Raw genomic sequence first — 11330 nt, forward strand, 5'->3', positions numbered from 1 at the left:
GTTGCAAGGTGTTAGGAATTATGGTGGATGTATAGTCTCTCTTACATCCAGAACTAGGTTTTTCAAATATAAAGTCCTGTATCAGCATAGCAGTTATTATTAATCCGTGGGTGATGTGCCAGGAGACTTGCAGTTAAATTGATATACCTGTTACCCAGTTGGGAAAAGCCCTGAACTTTGCTAAGATGGAACGAAAATTCTCACACCAAAAGCAGGGAGCAGATACAAACTGGCCATGGATAAATGGAGGCTGGAAATTAGAAGCGCGTGTCTAAGCATCGGAGCACTGAAATTCAATGGCAGCCTTACAAAGAAGTGATGGGGCAAAAACAATCCATTCTGTGAAGATGTGACATATGCTGTCAGTGCGATGATGGGGTTGCTCCTAAGAGTGGACTACCGAACCATCTAATCCTGGGATCTGTCTTTGTGGTCTGTTCTCATGCAATGGCAGGAGCTTGGCCTCCTGTTCTGTTAAGCTTTCACTTACTCGAGCACAATAATCAGGAGAACTGTGCTATAAATCTGTGACTGTTTCCGGTACAGGGCAGGAAGGTGGACAGATGTTGAAAAATGTTAAGATTGCAGAACTCAGGCACACAAAATTCAGGCCCTTAAATGAGGGAATTCCAAGTTGAAATCTGCCTGCACACCTTTAATTGACATTTTGCCTGGTGCAGGTGCACAGTGCACCTCATTTACATTCTAGCTCCGCAGATTCACAGGACATTTAAGCGATGCCTAAGTTTTTTTGCTGGACCAAAATGAGGTGGAGAGTTTCCCCCCTCTACTTTTTCCCTGAATGCCTTTTCACTCACCATCCTGCATGTTTCAGCAGCTCATACCCTGCTTCTTATACAGCCTCCCTCTCTCCACCTTCCCCCAGACACAGCACGCAGACCGTTCCAAGGCTGCCTGTCTCCCTCCTTTTTATTTCTGCTTATCTTTGTAACGTGCAGCAGGTGTGCTGTGCCCCAGGACCCAGTGGGGCTGTGGCAGGAGGGTGCAGCCCGGCACTTGCTGAGCCCCACGCGCAAAGCACGAGCGGCTGCGCCTGCGGGATGTGTGGGAACCCTGCAGCCCTACAAGTGACTGCACGCTTGAAGTCCACTGTGGCTAATTAAGCCCTTTTCCAGCACACCAGAGGAGAAAAACAAGTAATATCCGTCAGCCTCTTGCCGCCCAAACTGCAGCACGCGTTAGAAAGTCCAGCGTCGGCTTCACTTTCCTTGGCTTTTCCCCTGTGTGAAACGGGTGCAGCTGGGTCAGTATGTTGTAGTCTATAAAGGAAAAGCGTTGCATAGGTGTGAGTATTATTAGCTGCTTAATAGAACTAGACAGCATTAAAAACAAACTCGAGGCAGACAGTGTGCCATAGCAGTGTCAGTTTAAACTCAGCTGTAGTTATTGCTGAGAACTACTAAAGTGCAGGGAACAAATAATTGCTGTGGTGTTCCTGTAACTCTGTCAGTGCTTTCTCTCTAGCAGAGTCAAACAACAGAGACCACGGAGCTCCTTTGTGGCTACAAAGATTGATTTTGGGGCTCACATTTTTCATTGTCTTTTGCCAAAAAATAATAATAAAAACAATGGGAACAGCTGAGTTGCCTTCTCTTCTTAAAACCCAGCAGAGAAATTTCCTGACAGACTGCTATGTCGTCTCGTGCTGTAGGAGCTTTGTAGTCAGTGCAATTGCTCCACACAGGAGCTTTCCCTCAGTCTAGATGACAAGGTCAGTTTTGGTCACCAGGAAAACAGAAGGATGATTTCCTATCAATAGATGAGCTTAGAATAAACGCATCACCAAACCCATTCTGCCTTTATCAGCTCATGGAAGAGTGGCCATTTGCAGAGGTGGCTGAACTATGGTACCTGCAGTGATACGGGGCGTTGTGAGGTGATGTGAAAACCTGCAGAACTAAGCTGGGAAAAACTTTGATGTTTTCTGAGTGAAATTCTGTGGGCTGAGGGAGCAAACAGCAGAGTGTGCAGAGTTATACAGCCATCGACGGCGAAGCTACATCCAGTTCAGGGAACTGTCTTTTAAAAGGGAACATTTCCCCCCACAGCTTCTACCTTCCACTATTACCTTTTGATACAGTCCCCCAAATCATTTTCCTGTGATTGTGTAACATCTCATAAAAGAAAGCACTTGGTTGACTTGGTGGTTCATAACAATGGAACTGGTGTGTGCAACTTTTATTTTCTAGAGATTTTTCCTAGAGAGCCTTTGTTTGTTTGTGTTTTAGTGTTCCACCTACGGCTTCTGCATCCACGGGCTACAGCTGCGTTCCCACTGAATTTCAGAGTTTCAGTCCCAAGTGCCATTGGGTAGGTTTTGCCTAAGCTTTAATTTGAAGGTTTTTGTTGTTATTATTTATTAATACAGTATTATAGGTAATGGCTATATTCAGAAATAATACGCTGAATGCTTTTCTACACTACCTAGAGAGGTAATGTTGTACCAAAAAAGCTGTACTGATTTTTCCTAAAGGAACTTGGAAACAAAACAGTATGGCCATTGTATTTCAAACATTAGAGCAATTGTTTAGTACATGTGGTGCAACCCTAAATTTCTATGTCAGAACATGGTGCCAACTTTGAGTCTCCGTGAATTATGGTACTGTAGGCATGCACATGTTTAAACAAGTGCTTTCCTATCTTCAGGTTATATAGTCATATTTATGTATATGGTTTGGAAAAGCCAGACAATGCTCTAACGCGATAAAAGGGAACCTAAAACATATGCTCAATTTTCACACCATTGTACTTTTAAAACAAAGCAAAACCTATTGTGGAGCCTGGGTTTTTCTCTAAGTACATTGGCATTTGTTATGTATAAATACTAATAATGTTTATTCTTGTATATCATAAAAACCTTGAAGTAGAAAAAAGAGACCTAGTAAAACAAATACAGATAAACAAAGAATAATTCATTGCTTGGAGTTGAAAGTATTTTGTGTCATAGCTTGTGTTACTACAGTATACTCATAAACCTGTGACTCTAAACATCTTTAAATTACAGGTTTAGGCAGCCAAAATATTAGTGTAACTGGTTTTGGATTCAACAGGCTACCTAGTGGCTTAACCTACTACTGAAGGTCAGGAGAATATAACTCATCCTCCACAATAGCTAGACATCACCAGCTATGCTTCTGGAGGTGTCCTGGAAAATGAAACTGTGAAAACATTCCAAGAGCTTCAGTGGGATTATTGTCTATGACAAGATCCTCTTCGACAATAGACAGACCTTGGTGCTTGTAATACCCGATAAAAATCCAAGCTCCCCCTCGGGACCACTCTGCTTGTTGTGCACAGTGGGTTTATAATATGTGGAATCAGCACCATCAGTGACTAAAACTAGCTCACAGCTTCTCACCCACGTTCTCAGTTTAAGCATTCATTGTTCTTTTAAACGTCTTATTTTCTTACTTTTAAAAAAAGTTTTCCCATGTGGCATAATACCTAGCCCTGTAAGATGCTAATCATTGTGCTGTATTTCCCTTTATGGACAAAACAGGTTATCCTCTGAGATGCTATTTCTGATTTTTTAAGTCAGGAAAGTAAAAATATATTTTCCTATAATATTTATTGGTCTTATTGGAATTACTGTATGGAAACAATGGCCGTATAGAATACTTACGACACTGTGCAAGATTAATTGATTGCAGAATCAGTGGTATGCTCAAAGAGCATTAGCTTTTCTCAAGATAAGAATATTATCACAAATTAGAAGAGGACTGTAACAGGCAGTGCTGGCCCTTGAAACCAAGCCCCACGTCCACCCCCACACCACTGCTGCTTTCAGTCTAAGCCTTATGTGCTAGAGAGCTGCAGAGGATGATCACAAGTGAACAACATAATTCCCTAATGCATGTGTGATCAGATAGTATAAGCAAAGAGCATCTCCCCGACTGGAAAACATTTGGACTGGTGGCTGCTTTAGAAATAATCTATACGAGAAACCTAAAAGGTAAGCATGTTGTTTTGATTAGAGAGCCAGACCTAGGAAAACAGCAAGAGGAAAGCTAAGGCTTCATGGGAAAGTGAAGAAAGAAAACTGCAGAAGGAAAGGAGACGAAAAGTTTGGTTTGTAACTGAAGAGAGCTTTTGTTCTTGTTAGTATTAGAGGTTAGTATTCTTTTCAGCTATAAAGAATAATTTGGGTTATGCTGATCTTACATCGCTGAGACAGGGAGCTGGACAGATTCTGGAGAAGAGAAGTGTGTGACTCATGGAAAGAGTAACTAGTGAAGAACTTGCTTGACTTGAACTCTTGCTTATAGGGATTTTATTTACCCCTGGGGAAGGGTGAAATTTTCCAGTTTGGCATAGAGCTAAACTACTTTACCAGTGAGAGAGAACTCAAAAGCCTCCTTTGCTGAGGAGATAAGCTTTCATGTTACAGGATAAAGGCTAACATGTAGTGAAGATTATTGTACAGCAAGAGAGGAAAAAGATCCCTTAAATCATGTTTCTTTTAACTGTCAAAACTAGCTAATGGAGTATTCAACATAAATGTTTTATTTAAAGACAAACCATTACGCATTTATTTACAGCAGCAGACACTCTTACCAAACAATTAAGAAAAATGCTCCCTGCTTTGAGAAACTGAGAATCTCTAATAGCTCTTTCAAGAATATGATGCCTGTATTCTTTTCCACAAAAAAACTTGGGGAATTCAGTTGAAACTCTTTTTAATTTTTATTCCTAATGTTACCAGACAGGTGGACTATTATTCACAACACTTAAGGGCACTTTTTCCACTTTTACTGTGGAAACATTTGGAAAGAGCTAAATTCCAGAAAATTACTTACTAAAGAGGTTTAGTTTATATGCAAATTCAACCTCAGCTAATCTGTACAAACATGTTTTAATAGAAAGGAAAAAAAAAAAAACACATTTCCCAAAGGTGCTGATCAGAACTCTTTAAAGCAGTCTGAAACATGCATAAATTAAGTAAAACTCCCCAGTTTATCCAGGACGGGGTAGAACTTAAGCCTCAGGCACTGCCTGCTTTGGGGATCACAGAGAGAGAGAGATGGGGAGAGAGAGAGAGAGAGAGAGAGAGAGAGAGAGAGAGAGAGAGAGAGAGATGACATGAAATTTGGATGCGGATTCGAAATAAACACTTTGAATAAATGAGTTATGGATATGGAGCTGAATTTTTTTTTATAAACCCTACCTCAAAATATGAGGAAATACTTAAACTGCTGTTGTGAATCTTTTGTTCGTAGTAACTAACTATTTGTATAGCTTTGTAGTAAGACTTTGTTCAATCTAATTGTCTTGTCAAATCACCTAGATCCTCTCTGCAATATAAACAGATCTTGAGTTCTGTCAGAAGAAAAAACAACAATAGTACTCAATTTAAAAAATAATATAACAGGTCATTGGAATTCAGTTTGTCAGCCCTATCTTTGAGCAGAGCTAAATTATTTAGTTGAAGTCTAGTTTTTGAAAGATATGTGATAACAAAGATGATGAGCAGACTGAAGAACACCTGTATGATTATGGCTTGCAAAAGCGACCTTAAATAATGAAACACTGAAAATGTCAGTATCTGATGAACTGAACTGTAAAGAATCACAAGAGATTCTTGCAGACCTTGAGAACGCTATGTAGCATAACAAGCAAAACTGGCAAACGCTCAAAAAAACCCACCAGTGTTATTGCCAGTTGATGGTAAGGATTTACGTATGGTCTTTGTTCAGGTTCTCTCAACTGGAGAGGATTTCTCTCAGTTTAAATAGTTAGCAATGATAATTTCTAATTTTGATCATTGTAGTTGCCTTTAAATCAACTCTGTTTGAAAAAAATCCTCCAAGGTACCTTGCTGGGAATTATCAAATTTGTCATCCTGGAGAGGAATCCTGATCCTTGTCAGTCATGGGTACAGCCTTACAGAAAATGAGAGACAACACAGTTGAACTCAATTTAGGAGTATGGGAATTGCTTGATCTCAGGTCAGAGATAGCCATCGATGTGCTTTGAATAGGAATAGAGAAGAAGCATTTGTACAGAGGTAGATCTTTTTCTTTTTTCTTCCAATTACATCTTTTCAGTTCAAGACTGTACATAATCTGATAGGTAAAAACTGTGGTCCTTGAAAATCCTTGACTAAAATTCAACATGAGTAAAACGAGAAAAAGGGGCTACATGATCCGATACCACTTGCTACAAATGCCTGCTTTCCTGGATGACCCTATGCTGAAGAGGGAGTACCTCTACTCTTTACAGTCCAAGTACATGTGATTCAAACACGAATCTAACTCACAGCCAGACCTTGTAGCACTGAGGCACGTAATCAAGTTATTTCCAGATAGGAATACAGATGTGTGTAGTGAAGAGACTGTGCAGGCTGTTCCTAACTGCTGCATGTGATGTTAGATTGTCTGCATATTCCAGTGAATCAGCCCGCAGACGTGTAACAGCAGTGCCTGCTTTTGCGTGCAAAAGGCTTCTAAAGAGATCTTCAGCACGCCTCCGTGGAGACACTGCCTATGCAGGAGAGAGGACCCCCCGGGAGAAGTGAGTGAGGGCATGAATGAGGGAAAGAGCGAAGGGCTGCCCCTCAGGTGGGCTCCCTTTGCTGGCGATGAGGAGCTGCGGTTGCGTGACTCACCGGCTGGCTGTCGCGGGAATGTCTGAGAGGAGGACGATGTCGCGGTCACGCTGTGGGTGGACCACAAGCCGAGCAGTGTTCGGATTCATCTGCTACTGCTTTAGGGAATCATGGTAAATTACGATGGCAAGCTTAAAACAACTTGGCAATTATAGGGGCTTATTCTACACAGCTCTTAAGGGAGGATACAAATCTATCATTTTCATAAGCATCCTTTGTTCGGCTCTGTGTCCTCAGCCCAACAGACTCACAAAACTGCCTCTAACCTGAGGAATGGAGAAAGGATCTCGTGACGTGACAGACTCTGAGGCAGGGTAAAGCTGTTGCATTAAGCACTCTGTACTCCACATGCAGGTTTCAATCCAAAGATGAGCAAAATCAGTAGGAAGTCTTTCCATTGATTGCAACTCACTGAGATTGAAGTCTTTGGAGAAAAATGGTGTATTTACATGCTTATGTAGCTACTCCAACCATTTGCGGGGCTGTGCACATGATTTAGGATCATAGCCCTCCTTGTTGAGAACCGCTAGGCAGGACCTTCCCCCATTCTCTTCCTGGTGTCCCAGGAAGACCACTCTGGATCAGGGCTTCTTTCTGCTGTTCCTGTGGAAAGGGACCACAGCATCATCTGAGCTATTGCTGGGCGTGCTTAGCCTCCTCAGAGAGAAAAGCCCTTACTTAGGAATGTAGCATGAGGTACGATAAGGACAACTCTAGTCACTGGCTTCCTCTCACGTCTCCATGCCTCTGTTTTGCTCAGGATCCTGCAGGCTGTCTGGGACAGGTACAGTCCAGCTGCTCCAAAGGAGCTTGAAGTAGTCATTCACATCACCTTGATTTGCCTTGTTGCAAACCATGTTTTAATTATCTGGTGTAGTCAGCCCTTGTCAGGCCTCTTTTTGGCTATGCCCCTTTGTAACGAGGCCCGAATCTTCACTAAACACAGCCGAGGCTTTGTGTCAGTCTGGCTTGCCTCTCTACACTACTTCTATGTTAAAACCAGCCTAGTGGCAAGACCAGCTCCAGCTGTGCCTAGCGTTTGTGTTTGAGCCCAGGTGTTTAGCCTCTTTTTGGGGTCTGCTACATCCCTTCTGGCATGTCTTAGCTCTCCTGGTTGCTTCTGGTCCTTTAGCTCCCTGCAGCCTGCACCAAGAAGCCTTTCCTACTGTTACCCTGCAGGTCTACTTTCCTGAAACAGGTTTCCATCCCACTCAAAATGAGCACGAGCCTTGCCTGTTTCCACCTGAGGCTGTTGTTAAGCACGATGACACAGCTCAGCATGGACTCACAGGGTAAGTGAGGGTGGAGGGGACCCTCGGAGGTCCTCTGCTCCAACCTCCTGCTGAGAGCAGGGTCAGCGTCCAAGCATCCTGATGCAAAACTCAGACAGACACACTGCAGACTGACATTAAACACCTCTGCAGACACCTTATGTTACTGGAGAAAAAGTGATGGAAATGAAAGCCCAGCATTTTTCTCCCTAGCTACATTAAAAAAAAAAAAAAAAGCTTGTAATTTTCATTTCACCACCTTCCACCACAAACCTTGAAAGAGCAGCAGACAGAGGACCTATACACATACTCCCAACCTCTAACATTGGTGTGGCTGGGAGCTGTTCCAAATGCATCATTAAAAGTAGTATTCTGGCTATTTTTTTTTTTTTTTTTTTAATCCAAAGAGAATCTGCTGCTCTGTGTGCCCAGCTGGTCTTTGAACAACTGTTTACCCTGACAGTCAAGCTCAGATACTACTTGCTAGCACAGCAGTCTGAACAGGACTGGCATCTCTCTCTGCGGAGAGCAAGGCAGCAGTAGACAGTCGAGGCCCCAGGCTGCTGGGAGGAACGAAACCGGGGGAAACCAAGCACAGGCAAGGGGGTAAAATGTTACCTCTTGGGTTATTAAGTGGCTGCTGTGTGCTGTGCCCATTAGCCATGGCTCCCCTTTCCATAGTCTCACATCGCTTTTTTGTACTTTTCTTCCACTTACACCAATGGGCTTGTCTGCCTGGATTACAAATAATTATGAAATCTTTAAGATGTTCTTCGAAGTTAATTCAAGTCAGGAAGGATTTTATTTTGCACAGATACTTTTTCCTTCAGCTTTCCTACATCTGAGCAGCACACAGTGCAACAGTGAAAAGTCAGGATCCTCTGCTGAAGTTTATTTTTGTAGAGGTTAGTATTCTTGGCATATGATATAGCCATGCTGTGAGAGTTTTCAAATATTACTTGTAATATTTACTTTGCTTTTGTGAAGAATGTGTTAGTTTAAACATGTCTTCTCCTAAGGTAAAGTGAAATAATTAAATATATTTTTTCATTTCTGTGCTCCTTTCCACCTAATTTCCTCTGTAGTTTATTTATTTTCAGTGTACATGGCATCATACGAAGAAAAAAAGATGGCAAAGGAATAGTATAATTAAAAGTTCAATAGATATTTTAATTGTTTTGTAGACAAGAGATATGTATTTCCTTGAGGGGGAGAATAACTGCAGCGGCGTATCATGGAGATTTTCATATCTTAAAAAACAATCTTGTATTTCTGAATCATTTATTTTATGTATGTGAGGATAACTGTGAAACTGCCAGATATCCTAGTAGAGGTTTCTGCTGGTTCAGGAAAATGGAATTCAAGACAATGCAAATCTACGCTACTACTTTTACTATGATAGTTATGTTAGCAACTTGAAAAGAAGACAAATTCTTCTTGCGTTTAGCATTTTGTATGGCAGTCATCAGTAGTAACAAACTGGCATTAGATATTTGCCAAAATGGATCTAGCTTTCATTGTGATTTAATGAAAAAAAATCAAAAAATCTCTTGTGGCAATCTCTCTTGGTAGTTCAAAGTAGTTCAATGGGGAAAGGTAATCACTACCTTGACTGTCATTAGTCTGTCTCCTTTTCCCACCCAGACTTGTAGCTCTGGACTATGTGTGTGCTATTCTGACTGCTTCAGACACCCAATGCGACACAGAACCCATGTTGTTCCAAGATGTGAATTCAAATAGAGAGCAAGCTGTAAGTCTCCTCATAAAAGCTTGTTCATCCCTGAAAAGCTAGTCTGCTTCAGGAGCTTGTGATTCCAAATCAGGAAAGCCAGTATCATTTATCTGCTGGCATGTTTGTACAGCACCTAATGCTACAGAGCTGTGATCGCAGTGGCAATAACGATTCACTGGGGGAGGAAGACTTCTGAGGAGGAGCTGGGGAAATCGCTACAAAAATGCACTCATGGTAGCATGCTGAAGCAAGGGAGAAGTGTAAGGGAGTTTACCTAAGGTGATGTAGTGTGAGTTGCACTGAGACATGCAAGGGTTGATCATTACAGATTCTCAAGTCACAAAGGAGGGCCACCAGCAGCAATGGCTTCAGCAAAGCCAAGCCACTTTTTTCCAAGCCTCACACATTAGTGCAGACTGAGTTCCTTGGAAGTGAACGTAAGCACCTACATGAATAGAGCAAGCCGGACTTGTCTTTTTGTGCAACATGACTAATGATATTTATATGGTGGTAGCACTCAGGAACTGCGGAGGTCTCAGGATGTTAGTTGCTAACCATGGAGTAATTACAGTTTCTGCCTGAAGGAACAAACAGCAGTCATGGTTGGAAGGTACAGTTCTGTATAAAATACACTATGAAGAAATTATATTAACATTGGCATGGTCTTACTTTGCAAATCTACTTCATCTATGTATCTGGAGTCACATGTGCTTTACTTTAGTGACATAATAAAGGTCAATTACTTTTTTTTCCCTACTCTGATGACAGTGAGACTAAGCTGTTCTCTTGTTCAAAAGAAATACCTTCTAAATTCATGTATACATGTACAAGGCAGTGGCTAAAGGAACATGTATTTTGTAGCCTACAAAATGCAATTTATTTTATTTTATTTTATTTTTTGCAGATACTTGAAAACACCAGATAGAGGTATTCAGATCATTCTCATCTTACAAGAAATTATAGAGACTGCTTTTCCTCCTTTAGCTCAGGAGAAATTTGGAGTAATGCTACTGAAGCTAGTGGAGCTACACTACTGTAGAAGCACTCTTCGGTAGACATAACTGAGGTTGAACACAGAGTTCAAGTCAAACTGTCACATGTTAATTGTGAGCTCCCAAATCAGCTTTCCTTGCAGGCCAAGGGTTGCTGCCAGGTGGATCTAGAAGAGCACCTGGACCTCTTGCTGGCCCTGTAGCCTGACACATGAGGCATTGCTGATGGTTCAGCTCGCTGCCTGGCCAACATTGGCATTGGGTCACAGGAAGACACTGTGGCACTGCCGCATACAGCAGGCTGGGTGATTGGCCAACCCAATGTGTTAATGGAGCCAAACCAGGTCCCTAACACCCTCCAGAGGTGTGTGGGTAAAATAAAGTTAAAAAAAAAAAGTTACCAAAACCAGACAAACAGACAAGAAATGCACGGATTTCCTTGTTAGAGGGAAAAATAGAAGACAGAGTTAGATCTGCCACGTAAATTTGTGAGGAATGTTTGATCTTAACCAATTAATCTCAGCTAATACTTAACATTTTTTCAAGAATGTTTTTGAACCTAGATAATTTTGTGCAAGGCATCCACCTTTGTGGATATATTTTCCTTGAGGTCCCTTACCATTTGCTATACAGTAGCCAGTAATAAACCACACTTGTCCTCTGTTTGACGTGACTTAAAACCCACATTTCTTAAAAGCAACTGGCTCCTG

The sequence above is a fragment of the Cygnus olor genome, chromosome 3 (genome assembly GCF_009769625.2).
Source record: "Cygnus olor isolate bCygOlo1 chromosome 3, bCygOlo1.pri.v2, whole genome shotgun sequence".
Taxonomy (NCBI): domain Eukaryota; kingdom Metazoa; phylum Chordata; class Aves; order Anseriformes; family Anatidae; genus Cygnus; species Cygnus olor.